The sequence below is a fragment of the Salvelinus alpinus genome, chromosome 5 (assembly GCF_045679555.1).
Source record: "Salvelinus alpinus chromosome 5, SLU_Salpinus.1, whole genome shotgun sequence".
NCBI classification, from domain to species: domain Eukaryota; kingdom Metazoa; phylum Chordata; class Actinopteri; order Salmoniformes; family Salmonidae; genus Salvelinus; species Salvelinus alpinus.
In genome coordinates this window covers 21,935,252-21,947,690 of record NC_092090.1, presented here as the reverse complement: position 1 = coordinate 21,947,690, position 12,439 = coordinate 21,935,252, and the positions used below count along the sequence as shown (strand labels likewise).

At 43.8% G+C, this 12,439-nt stretch overlaps 1 protein-coding gene across 4 annotated transcripts in view; it reads left to right on the top strand.

Annotated features, from left to right (window-relative positions):
- The first annotated feature begins 10,690 nt into the window (after window positions 1-10,690).
- ppip5k1a (diphosphoinositol pentakisphosphate kinase 1a) overlaps window positions 10,691-12,439 on the top strand; it is a 47,587-nt gene continuing 45,838 nt past the window's right edge. For all 4 annotated transcript variants that reach the window (XM_071400961.1, XM_071400960.1, XM_071400959.1 and 1 more), the window contains exon 1: window positions 10,691-10,835. The gene's annotated coding sequence lies outside the window, so the exon portion shown is untranslated. The remainder of the gene's footprint in view (window positions 10,836-12,439) is intronic.

Here is a 12,439-nt window from a genome sequence, read left to right as displayed (position 1 = left end):
ATGTAGGTATGGTTAAAGTGACTATGTATATATGATAAACAGAGAGTAGCAGTAGCGTAAGAGGGGTTGGTGGGTGGCACTCAATGCAAATAGTCCGGCTAGCCATTTGATTACCTGTGCATGAGTCTTATGGCTTGGGGGTAAAAACTGTTGAGAAGCCCTTTGGTCCCAGACTTAGCGCTCCGGTACCGCTTGCCATGCGGTAGTAGAGAGAACAGTCTATGACTGTGGTGGCTGGAGTCTTTGACAATTTTTAGGGCCTTCGACTGACACCGACTGGTGTAGAGGTCCTGGATGGCAGGCAGCTTAGCCCCAGTGATGTACTGGCACTACCCTCTGTAGTGCCTTGCGGTCGGAGGCCGAGCAGTTGCCGTACCAGGTAGTGATGCAACCAGTCAGAATGCTCTCGATGTTGCAGCTGTAGAACCTTTTGAGGATCTGAGGACCCATGCCAAATCTTTTTAGTTTCCTGAGGGGGAATAGGCTTTGTTGTGCCCTCTTCACAACTGTCTTTGTGTGTTTGACCATTCTGGTTTGTTGGTGATGTGGACACCAAGGAACTTGAAGCTCACAACCTGCACCACTACAGCCCCGTCGATGAGAATGGGGGCGGGCTCGGTCCTCCTTTTCCTGTAGTCCACAATCATCTCCTTAGTCTTGGTTACGTTGAGGGATAGGTTGTTATTCTGGCACCACCCGGCCAGGTCTCTGACCTCCTCCCTATAGGCTGTCTCGTCGTTGTCGGTGATCAGGCCTACCACTTGTGTCGTCTGCAAACTTAATGGTGTTGGAGTCGTGTCTGGCCACGCAGTCGTGGGTGAACAGGGAGTACAGGAGGGGACTGAGCACGCACCCCTGAGGGGATCCGGTGTTGAGTATCAGCGTGGCAAATGTGTTGCTACCTACCCTCACCACCTGGGGGCGGCCCGTCAGAAAGTCCAGGATCCAGTTGCAGAGGGAGGTGTTAAGTCCCAGGATCCATAGCTTAATGCTACACACACACATCACAGCTGCTGCTACCAGACTCATTATGATTGCTTAATAGCCTAGGCTGCTGCACAATTTAAACACTTGACCCCCAACCCCCCCCTTCCCAAAAATTGTTCCTTCCTGTGTTATACTGATGCTAACATGTTTATTCTATTCTACTGAGCCATTTACTTTATGTTTCTATTCTTATACAATACGTGACCAAAAGTATGTGGGCACCTGCTCGTCGAACATCTCATTCCAAAATCATGGTCTTTAATATGGAGTTGGTCCCCCCTTTGCTGCTATAACAGCCTCTACTCTAGATGTTGGAACGTTGCTACAGGGATTTGTTTCCATTCAGCCACAAGAGCATTAGTGAGGTCGGGCACTGATGTTGGGCGATTAGGCCTGGCTTGCAGTCGGTGTTCCAATTCATCCCAAAGGTGTTCAATGGGGTTGAGGTCAGGGAGCTGTGCAGGCCAGTCAAGTTCTTCCACACCGATCTCGACAAACCATTTCTATATGGACCTCGCTTTGTGCATGGGGGCATTGTCATGCTGAAACAGGAAAGATCCTTCCCCAAAAAGTTGGAAGCACCGAATCGTCTAGATTTTCATTGTATGCTGTAGCGTTAAGATTTCCCTTCACTGGAACTAAGGGGCGTAGCCCTAACCATGAAAAACAGACCCAGGCCATTATTCCTCCACCAAACTTTACAGTTGGCACTATGCATTGGGGCAGGTAGCGTTCTCCTGGCATCCGCCAAACCCAGATTAATCCGTCAGACTGCCAGATGGTGAAGGATGATTCATCACACCAGAGAATGCGTTTCCACTGCTCCAGTCCAATGATGGCAAGCTTTACACCACTCTAGCTAACGCTTGGCATTGCGCATGGTGATCTTAGGCTTGTGTGCAGTTGCTCGGCCATGAAAACCCATTACATGAAGCTCCCGACAAACAGTTATTGTGCTGACGTTGCTTCCACAGGCAGTTGGAACTCAGTAGTGAGTGTTGCAAACGAGGACAGACAATTTTTACTTGCTATAAGCTTCAGCACTCGGCGGTCCCGTTCTGTGAGCTTGTGTGCCTACCACTTCGCGGCAGAGCCATTGTTGCTCCTAGACGTTTCCCCTTCACATTAACAGCACTTACAGAATGACACATTATACATTTATATTTTAAGGTGCAACCACTTGGGAAAAGCAAGTGTGGGTGGGGAGCTCTGTCAGCAAGCTATAAGGTAGATAATGGTACCCCCCAGAGAAGTGTCATTAGTCGTTTGTTGTTCTCCATTATGATTGATGATGTATTCTCCCAGGTGAGACCTGATATTGGGAGGTCATTGTTTGCGGATGATGGGGCACTGTAGAAGAGAGGGAGAAATATTATCCATACAGCCAGAAGAGTTCAAGAAGTGATTAGTGAAGTTGAGCAGTGGTCCCTCAGGTGGGGCTTCAAGTTTTCAGTTGAGATAACATAGACTGTGTTTTTTTCTAGAAGGAAGGTTGAGGCGGAAATATACTTGAAGTTGAATGGAAGGAGTCTTGAGAGGGTTTAGGTTCTTGGGGGTCTGGTTTGACATACGAATGACATGGGCGGAGCATATTAACAGCGTAGTTGTCAAAGAAAAGAAAATATTGAATGTGATGGGTTGCTTGTCAGGAATGGAGTGGGGGGCTGACAGAATGGCGTTGAAAATGCTATAGCTGTTAAGATCATCACTGGATTATTCAAGTGTAGCATATGGATCAGCAGCTCAGATATCTTTAAAAAAGCTAGATGTAATCCAGGCCCAAGCCCTAAGGATATGTTGTGGAGGTCCTCTCCGGTGGCAGCGATGCAGGTGCAGTTGGGAGAAATGACGTTAAAGTTAAGACAAGAGCTAGCCATGACATATTGGGTAAATCTACAAGGACCATAAGGTTACACATCATACAAAAAAGTTACTCCTTGGTTGACTGGGAACATGAACGAAACCTGAATACATGCTTTTGGTATATAGGCAATTGCATGGCGAGAGAGATGGGGTTGTTTGGGAGGGAGTTTAGCCCCTCTGTGGTTCTTTCTGCTATCCCACCTTGGTTTCTCCCTCAGCCAGTGATAGATCTAGGGTTGCTTGAAAGGGTAAGAGATGTTGATGAAGGAGTAGATTCAGTTGTAAGTGAACATTTAAGAACACAATACTACGCTTTATTGAATATATTCACAAATGGATCTAAGGACCACAAAACAGGGAGGACAGGTGCAGCTTTTAGTGTTCCTGAATTTAAGGTGGCAGTGACAGAAAGAGCAATGGATCATTTATCTGTTTACACAATGGAGTGGTGGTCATACTATTGGCTGCAGAGTGGGTGGAGGTGGTGAGGCCAGACAGAATAGTCATCTGCTCTGACTCCTGTGCAGCACTGATGAGCTTAAATTCATTTGTGTTTCAGCAGTCTTTGTATAGGTTGAAACAGATTGGGGTATTTGTGATGTTCCTCTGGGTACCAGCCTACGTGGGAGTAGATGGGAATAAGGAGGTGGATGTTATCGCCTAGAAGGCTCTTAAACATCCTAATGTTGAGATGGAACTGTCAACCAGTAAAGCAGAAGCCAAGGGGTGAATAAGAACAGTGGTTAAAAACAAAGAGTTGTGGAACAGGGAGAAAAAGGGAAGACATCGATATAAGATCCAGGAAAAGGTGGGGGCAGGGAGGTCCTCAGGCCGAGAGAGAAGGGAGGAAAGTGTAGTCACAAGGATGAGACTGGGATACACAAGGCTCAATAGTACATTGAAATTGATGGGGAAACATCCGACTGGGAGGTGTGATCATTGTCAGGAGGAGATGGAAACAGTGGAACACGTTCTATTTCAGTGGCAGAAATATGGTAGGGAAAGGGAGCGATTGTTATTAGATTTGTGGAGTAATGGGGTTGAAGAGCCAGGATTAAGTGAACTGCTGGGGAAATCTTCAGGGGATGTAGTATTTAATTATGTATTTCGTTTCCTTAGGGAGACAATAATATTGTGTAGGATTCTTCACTCTCTGCTCTGTACTCCAGTCCAGTTGGTGGTGGTAATGCACCTTAAAGTTGGTTGCCAACCGCCATATAAAATCCACAGAAGAAGTTCCTCTTAGGGATAGGCGTCCCGCTAGCGGCACACCAGTCGACAACATCCGGTGAAATTGGAGGGTGCGCAATTCAAATAAATAATCGTAATATTAAACACTCATGAACATACAAGTATCTTATATAATTTAAAAGCTTAAATTCTTGTTAAAACTTCTTATGGATCAAATCCCTTCAGTGAGATCAATTTGACAACATCTGAAATGGCAGAGCGCCAAATTCAAATTAATTTACTATAAATATTAAACTCATGAAATCACACATGCAATACACCAAATTAAAGCTACACTTGTTGTTAATCCAGCCACAGTGTCAGATTTCAAAAATGCTTTACGGCGAAAGCAAACCATGCTATTATCTGAGGACAGCACCTCATCAAACAAAGACAGACAATCATAATTCAACCCGCCAGCCGCGACACAAAACTCAGAAATAAAGATATAATTCATGCCTTACCTTTGACGAACTTCTTCTGTTGGCACTCCAATATGTCCCATAAACATCACAAATGGTCCTTTTGTTCGATTAATTCCGTCGTTATATATCCAAAATGTCCATTTATTTGGCGCGTTTGATCCAGAAAAACACCGGTTCCAACTCACGCTACATGACTACAAAATCTCTCATAAATTACCTGTAATCTTTGTCCAAACATTTCAAACAACTTTCGTAATACAACTTTAGGTATATTTTAACGTAAATAATCAATAAAATTTAAGACGGGATAAACAGCGTTCAATACCGGACGAAAACAAAGAAAGCATGTTCTAGGTCACCCGCACCAAATCATTAGAGTGACACAGGAAAATAACAGGGCTACTTCTTCATTTCTCTAAAGAAAAACATCAACCAATTTCTAAAGACTGTTGACATCTAGTGGAAGCTATAGGAACTGCAAGGATATTTCTATTAAAACGACCTTGCCATAGAAAACCAATGGAAAACAGATTAACATCAACATTTTGTTCCCTGGATGGATTGTGCTCGGGGTTTCGCCTGCCAAATCTGTTCTGTTATACTCACAGACTTTATTCAAACAGTTTTAGAAACTTTAGAGTGTCTGTCCAAATCTACCAATTATATGCATATCCAAGCTTCTAGGCCTGTGTAACAGGCAGTTTACTTTGTGCACACATTTCATCCAGACGTGAAAATAGCGCCCCCAAGCCATAATCTAACTGCGTTGTCCGATTTACAATAGGCTTTACAGCGAAAGCATACCATGCGATTGTCTGAGGACGGCGCCCCACATCAACATGTTTTTCAACCAGCACAGGCTTCACAAAATTAAATAAATCACAGGATTTTGAAAATATTCCTCTGTTCGCAATCCCAAGGTATACAACATGAATGGTCGTTTTTGTTAGATAAAATCCGTCTTTATATCCCAAAAAGTCTGTTTAGTTGGCGCCATCGATTTCAGTAACGTACGCTAACCCCATTCTGTACAAATATGCACAACCGCGATATTCAAACGAGGCTGCAAAGAAAACTAACTGTGATTGTTTTTGTGGACTGTGGCGACTGTGTTGTCATCAAAATCTGGGGTGTGAACTACGTTTCTATTCAAGCGTTGATTGACATGGTAATGGCTCTATAGTATTGGAGAAAAGTTGAAAAAACGGACGCCTCCGATGCTGTACGTTACATCGTGGCGTGTCATGGCGTAACGTACAGCACGCATAAAGCAACTAATTCTGTCTTACAGCCTCTCTCCACCAGGTCTAGCACTTCTCTCACTGTTTAAAAACAAGATAGGGACAAGGTAAGGGGGGATACCTAGTCATTTTTTGCATCATCATTACAAGCTATCATGACTCTCCAAAGCCGCTGTTTACTTCTGAAGATCACTTTAGCACCGCCCTAAAAACCCGATTCAAATTCAACACAAACCTTCAAATAGGTATGTAATGACACATTATATAAACTCTTTATAGTGTTTTATTTAAATTTTAGAGGTGATAAGTTGGACAGATAGAGTGAAAAAAAGCGGATTCCCCACACAACATCACTCCTTCTCACTATCACGCAATAGGTTTCGCTTCCCCACCTGCCATTTTTAAAAAGACCTGACGGAGCTCATTGCCTTCTTGAATCATGCAGAGATGGGCATCGTGAAGGTCTCGTCATTGATTTTGTCAGAAAGGGGAGAAATTGTGCTTTACAACGGTATTGATATTACAGTTTATCTGGAAGTATTACGTTTTTTTTGGCGCTAAAATAAGGTCAATTGTACGGACCAGCGCGATGTAGTGAGTTAGTTTACGTTAATCCACTTGTTCAACATGCAGACAAACAAGTCCAAAAAGCTACCGCTAAACTTTGTTCAAACAAGTCAATCTACGTTTCTAATTAATCATTTAATTAATCATCCGGTATCCTAAAATGTAAATAAACTATAATATTTCATATGTAAAGAAGTATGTTCAATAGAAAAGTAAAATTAGTAAGCGCGTGTCCTCTTCGTGGCGCGCGAACAGACGGATGTTTTCTCAGACGGATAGTTTTTGTAGGACTCTACCGACCCGTAGCATTCACGTCTCTAGCCATGGAATGCTTTGAAAGGCTGGTCATGGCTCACATCAACACCATTATCCCAGAAACCCTAGACCTACTCCAATTTGCATACCGCACCAACAGATCCACAGATGATGCCATCTCTATTGCACTCCACACTCCCCTTTCTCACCTGGACAAAAGGAACACCTAAGTGCGAATGCTATTCATTGACTACAGCTCAGCGTTCAACACCATAGTGCCCTCAAAGCTCATCACTAAGCTAAGGACCCTGGGACTAAACACCTCCCTCTGCAACTGGATCCTGGACTTCCTGACGGGCCGCCCCCAAGTGGTAAGGGTAGGTAACAACACATCCGACACATTGATCATCAACACGGGGGCCCCTCACGGGTGCGTGCTCAGTCCCCTCCTGTACTCCCTGTTCACTCATGACTGCACGGCCAGGCACGACTCCAACACCATCATTAAGTTTTCTGATGTCACAACAGTGGTAGGCCTGATCACCGACAACGACGAGACAGCCTTTAGGGAGGAGGTCAGAGACCTGACCATGTGGTGCAAGGACAACAACCTCTCCCTCAATGTGATCAAGACAAAGGAGATGCTTGTGGACTACAGGAAAAAGAGGACCGAGCACACCCCCATTCTCATCGACGGGGCTGTAGTGGAGCAGCTTGAGAGCTTCAAGTTTCTTGGCGTCCACATCAACAACAAACTAATATGGTCCAAGCACACCAAGATAGTCGTGAAGAGGGCACGACAAAACCTATTCCCCCTTTGGCGTGGGTCCTCAGATCCTCAAAAAGATTTTACAGCTGCACCATCGAGAGCATCCTGACGGCTTGCATCACTGCCTGGTATGGCAACTGCTCGGCCTCCGACCGCAAGGCACTACAGAGGGTAGTGCGTACGGCCCAGTACATCACCGGGGCCAAGCTTCCTGCCATCCAGGACCTCTATACCAGGCGGTGTCAGAGGAAGGCCCTAAGAATTGTCAAAGACTCCAGCCACTCTAGTCATAGACTGTTCTCTCTACTACCGCACAGCAAGCGGTACCAGAGCGCCAAGTCTAGGTCCACGAGGCTTCTAAACAGCTTCTACCCCCAAGCCATAAGACTCCTGAACAGCTAATCAAATGGCTATCCAGATCATTTGCACCCCCCCCCCCCCCCCACACGCTGCTACTACTCTGTTATTATCTATGCATAGCCACTTTAACAACCCTACCTGCATGTACATAATTATCTCAATTACCTCGACACCGGTGCCCCCGCACATTGACACATTGACTCGTTACCTGTACCCCCTGTATATAGCCCCGCTATTGTTATTTACTGCTGCTCTTTAATTATTTGTTATTCTTACCTCTTTTTTTTTAAATTCTTTTTTATTTTTAGGTATTTTCTAAAAACTGCGTCGTTGGTTAAGGGCTTGTAAGTAAGCATTTCACTCTACACCTGTTGTATTCGGCGCATGTGACAAATACAATTTGATTTGATCTAGGATCAGTCGTGATGTATCATATGCAGAAGCCATAAAACAGATTGGTAGAACTACTGTGCGGAATGATGGAGCTTACATGGATGTACCTGTAGTAAGTGGACCTACTGTCAGGCTGATGGAGTTTACATGGATGTACCTGTAGTAAGTGGACCTATTTTTGGGGCTGGTGCATCTGGTGTTCCTGGCATGGTTTCGAGGCCTGTTTACAAATCTTGTGCTCATGAATGTGTGGTGTCAAAGGACACTGAAAATGAATAAAGTTAACTTCATAGCTTTTATTGTTAAGGTTGCCAATACGCCTCGGGTTGTGGAAAGCACAAATGCTAGGTTGAAGGTTATTGTGGAGAAGGCAAAAGAGATAATGCGGGTAACAGATGTTACTGTTGACATTCTGAACAATCCTAGGGTTGGAGTGTTTCAGCATGATATAGATAAAGTTAAATGGGGTTGGGGATGGGGTTTTTGGGGGGGGGGGGGGTGGTAGAAGTTAGGGATCTATTTGGTTTTGATTTTGGTTTTGGTTTTTATTTTCATGATAGTACAGAATTGGGCAAATCATGATTGATAGTACATTCCAGCACAGTAGGTGGCGGCATGCACTTTAAACGTTTGTTTTCGGCCCCCATGATATCATAGAAGAAGATGTGGAGAAGACGTATGATATGATGTGGAAGGAGGGAGTGTTAATCAAGCTTGATATTATGGGGATGGAGGAAGAATGTACAACTGAATAAAGGATTTCCTGTTTGGAAGGTCTATCCAGGTGAGGGTGAGAAAGTCACTATCAGGCAGCTACCTGGTGGATAATGGTACACCACAGGGGAGCGTGATTAGTCCTATGTTGTTCTCAATCATGATCAATTATGTTTACTCTCAGGTACAGCTGGATATTGGGAGGTCGTTACTTGCAGATGATGGTGCCTTATGGAAGAAGGGAAGAAATGTGCCATACATAGTCAGGAAGGTACAGGAAGCAATAGATGAGGTAGAGCGGTGGCCATTAATGTGGGGATTCAGGTTCTCTAGAGAAAACTCAGACAGTGTTCTTTACCAGGAAGAAGGTGGGAGATGAGGTATGCTTGAGGTTGTATGGGAGAAACTTGGAGAGTGTGGGGGTCTTCAGGTTCCTTAGGGTGTACTAGACTGACCTGGGCAGAACACATTGAGAGAGTGGTGAGAAAGTGTAAGAAGGTGCTGAATGTCTCATCCTACAGGCATGCTGGGAACATGAGCAAAGACAGAACACAAGCTTTGGGTGGGTGGGTAATACCCAGGCAAAGGAGATAGGACTGTATGGAAGGGAGTTTAGTCCAATGGTAGCTTTTCCTGTAAAACCACCATGGCTACTCCCACTTCCAGTAGTTGATCTAGAAGTGTTGGGAAAACATAGTGTTGAGCCATCTGATTTGTTTAACAGACATCTGGGTTTTTTATTTTTCCTTTCTTTAACTAGGTAAGTCAGGTAAGAACAAATTCTTATTTTCAATGACAGCCTAAGAACAGTGGGTTAACTGCCTTGTTCAGGAGCAGAACAACAGATTTTTACCTTGTCAGCTCAGGGATTTGATCTCGCAACCTTTCGGTTACTAGTCCAACACTCTAACCACTCGGCTACCTGCCACCTCCTGTCCTTGGATATTGTGTATCAGGATTTTGTATCCATTTACACAGATGGTTCAAAAGATGGTCAGCATTTGTAGTGCAGGAATGTGGGGTGGAAGTCAGGAAACGTATTACAGATCCTATGGCTGTATATACGGCAACATTGATGGCCATACTGTTGGTCTTGCAGTGGGTGGAGGAAGTCAACCCAGAAAGAGGATTATTTGCTCTGATTCATGTGCAGTGTTAATTAGTCTCCAGTCCTTTAGATCACGTAGCAGACAAGACCTGCTTTATGAGGTGCTACAAACCCATTGCAGGATTAGACAGATGGGTATACAGATAAGATTTACTTGGGTCCCAGCCCATGTGGGGTGGAAGGGAACGAGGCAGTTGATGTACTGGCTAAACAAGCACTAAGAAATGGGGATGTTGTAGTTTGAATGAGCAAGGCAGAGGCAAAAAGACTGATATGGACAGTGATGGTGCAGAGATGGCAGGAGCAGTGGAATAAAGATACTAAGGGCAGGCATTTATTTCAAGTACAGAGGTAAGTCGGGGAGGGGAGTACGGCAGGAAGGGACAGAAGAGAGGAGGCTATTTTTTACAAGATTAAGGGTGAGACACAGCCGGTTAAATTAGACTTAAATGTGACAGGAAAGCATCCAACAGGAAAGTGTGATTATTGCCAGGAAACAGAGACCGTGAAGCATGTATTGCTACAGTGTGGGCAGTATCAGAGGGAAAGAGAGAGGCTGATATCTAGTATGAGGGAGAAGGGGATACAGGAAATTATTTTAAAGAGTGGATTGAGTAGAACGTCATTAGATATAGTCTCAAATATTTTCTATTTTTTAAGAGCAACGGGGCTGTCAGATAGGATTTAGTTTCTCTCTGTCTCACACTCCAGTACAGTAGGTGGCGGTAATGCACCACAACGTTGGATGCCAACCGCCGATAATCTCCACCGAAGAAGAAGTAGTAGTAGTAGGTGGCGATAATGCAACTTTTATTGGATGCCATCCACTGTTAAACCTCACCGAAGAAGAAGTGAGGTATCGCTTGAAAGCTGTCAAGGGGGAAAGAAGCGAAAAGACGTCAACAAAACGATCTAGCCACTTCGTAAGTAACTGGTCGCTTAATTATCATCGACAGTTATATTTCTGGTATAATGACTACAGTACTAGCTAGCTGAATCACGGGGGGCATGGATTACATACAAAAATGTTACGAATACAGACTTGATTACATAGCTAGCTAGCGTTACCAGTACTAGCTAGTACAGCCGGGTTAGCAAACGTAGCTAGCTAACGTTACTGTTATGTTTTTAGCTATCTAGCTATGATGCCAATAGTGTTATTTATTATTATTATTGCTCTGTTATTTAAGATAGCCTAGGTAGTTAACTATAGGTAGTATTATTCGAGGTGTTCGGATAAAATAGCTAACGTAGCTAGCTAATCTAACCTAACTTGCTGATTTATTCACACTAACGTTAGCTAGTTTTGATCATGGTTTTGAAGCCGACAACAAATTAAGTCTTCTCTCCCTGCTCTGTGGATAAGAGGGCCGAGGTTCAACCCTCATGTTGACACAACGACGTGTCAGGGCTTTAAAATAATAGGACAATCATCTCGCAAGATATAACATTGGTTTGATGAAAGACTACTGCGTGCATCTGTTTACAACTGTGTGTTCACTTAGCCCTATAAATAGTATGCGAAATTCATATTAATAACAAATATTTACATTTGGATGTAATTGTTTATTTATGTTATGCTTTAATAGACATTCATTACACACACAAAAATACTATATGTAAATGTTTATTAGTATCATGAATTTGGTCATGACTCTCAGTTCCATTACACATAAGTTATTGGACGAAGGTGTCTTCTGTATGGTGGAGTACATTTAAAAAAATATATATATATATTTATAATAAAACGTTAAATTGAGACACCTTTTTTGGGGTGGGAGGGGTAGTGTTCCCACACGGCCATATCTCCATGTTACACTGCGTGAATATGGAAGACAGAGGGACCACCTGTGCTAATTAGCTATCTAGAATGCTCAGAACACCTGTGTGTAACGAAGGCAGCCAGAAACTTACTGGAAAATATTGTTGGCTGCAACGTATAAAGCCGTTTGAAACAGTGTACAGTAAGTGTATTTTGCATTTGTGAAATAATTGATCTGATATGAACGTAGAGGGCTTTATGTTTCTAGGACTGTATTACAAGTGACAATTGATTCAAGTTTAGATGGAGTGATAGGCTGTTTTGGCTGTCAGTCAGTCTACCTCTGAAAATAACATATAAGGTCATTGGACCTCTAGGGGTAACGATAGGCTCCTTAAGAGTACATCATGGGCTAGAATTTGGCATACTGTTTATAGGACTAGTGTTCTGTGTGTAACAGTATAACTTTACGTCGTCCCCTCGCCCCGACACGGGCGCGAACCAGGGACCCTCTGCACACATCAACAACAGTCACCCACGAAGCGTCGTTACCCATCGCTCCACAAAAGCCGCGGCCCTTGCAGAGCAAGGGGCAACACTACATATTGGTTTCAGAGCAAGTGACGTAACTGATTGAAATGCTACTAGCGCGTACCCGCTAACTAGCTAGCCATTTCACATCCGTTACACTCACCCCCTTTCAACCTCCTTTTCCGCAGCAACCAGTGATCCGGGTCAACAGCATCAATGTAACAGTATAACTTT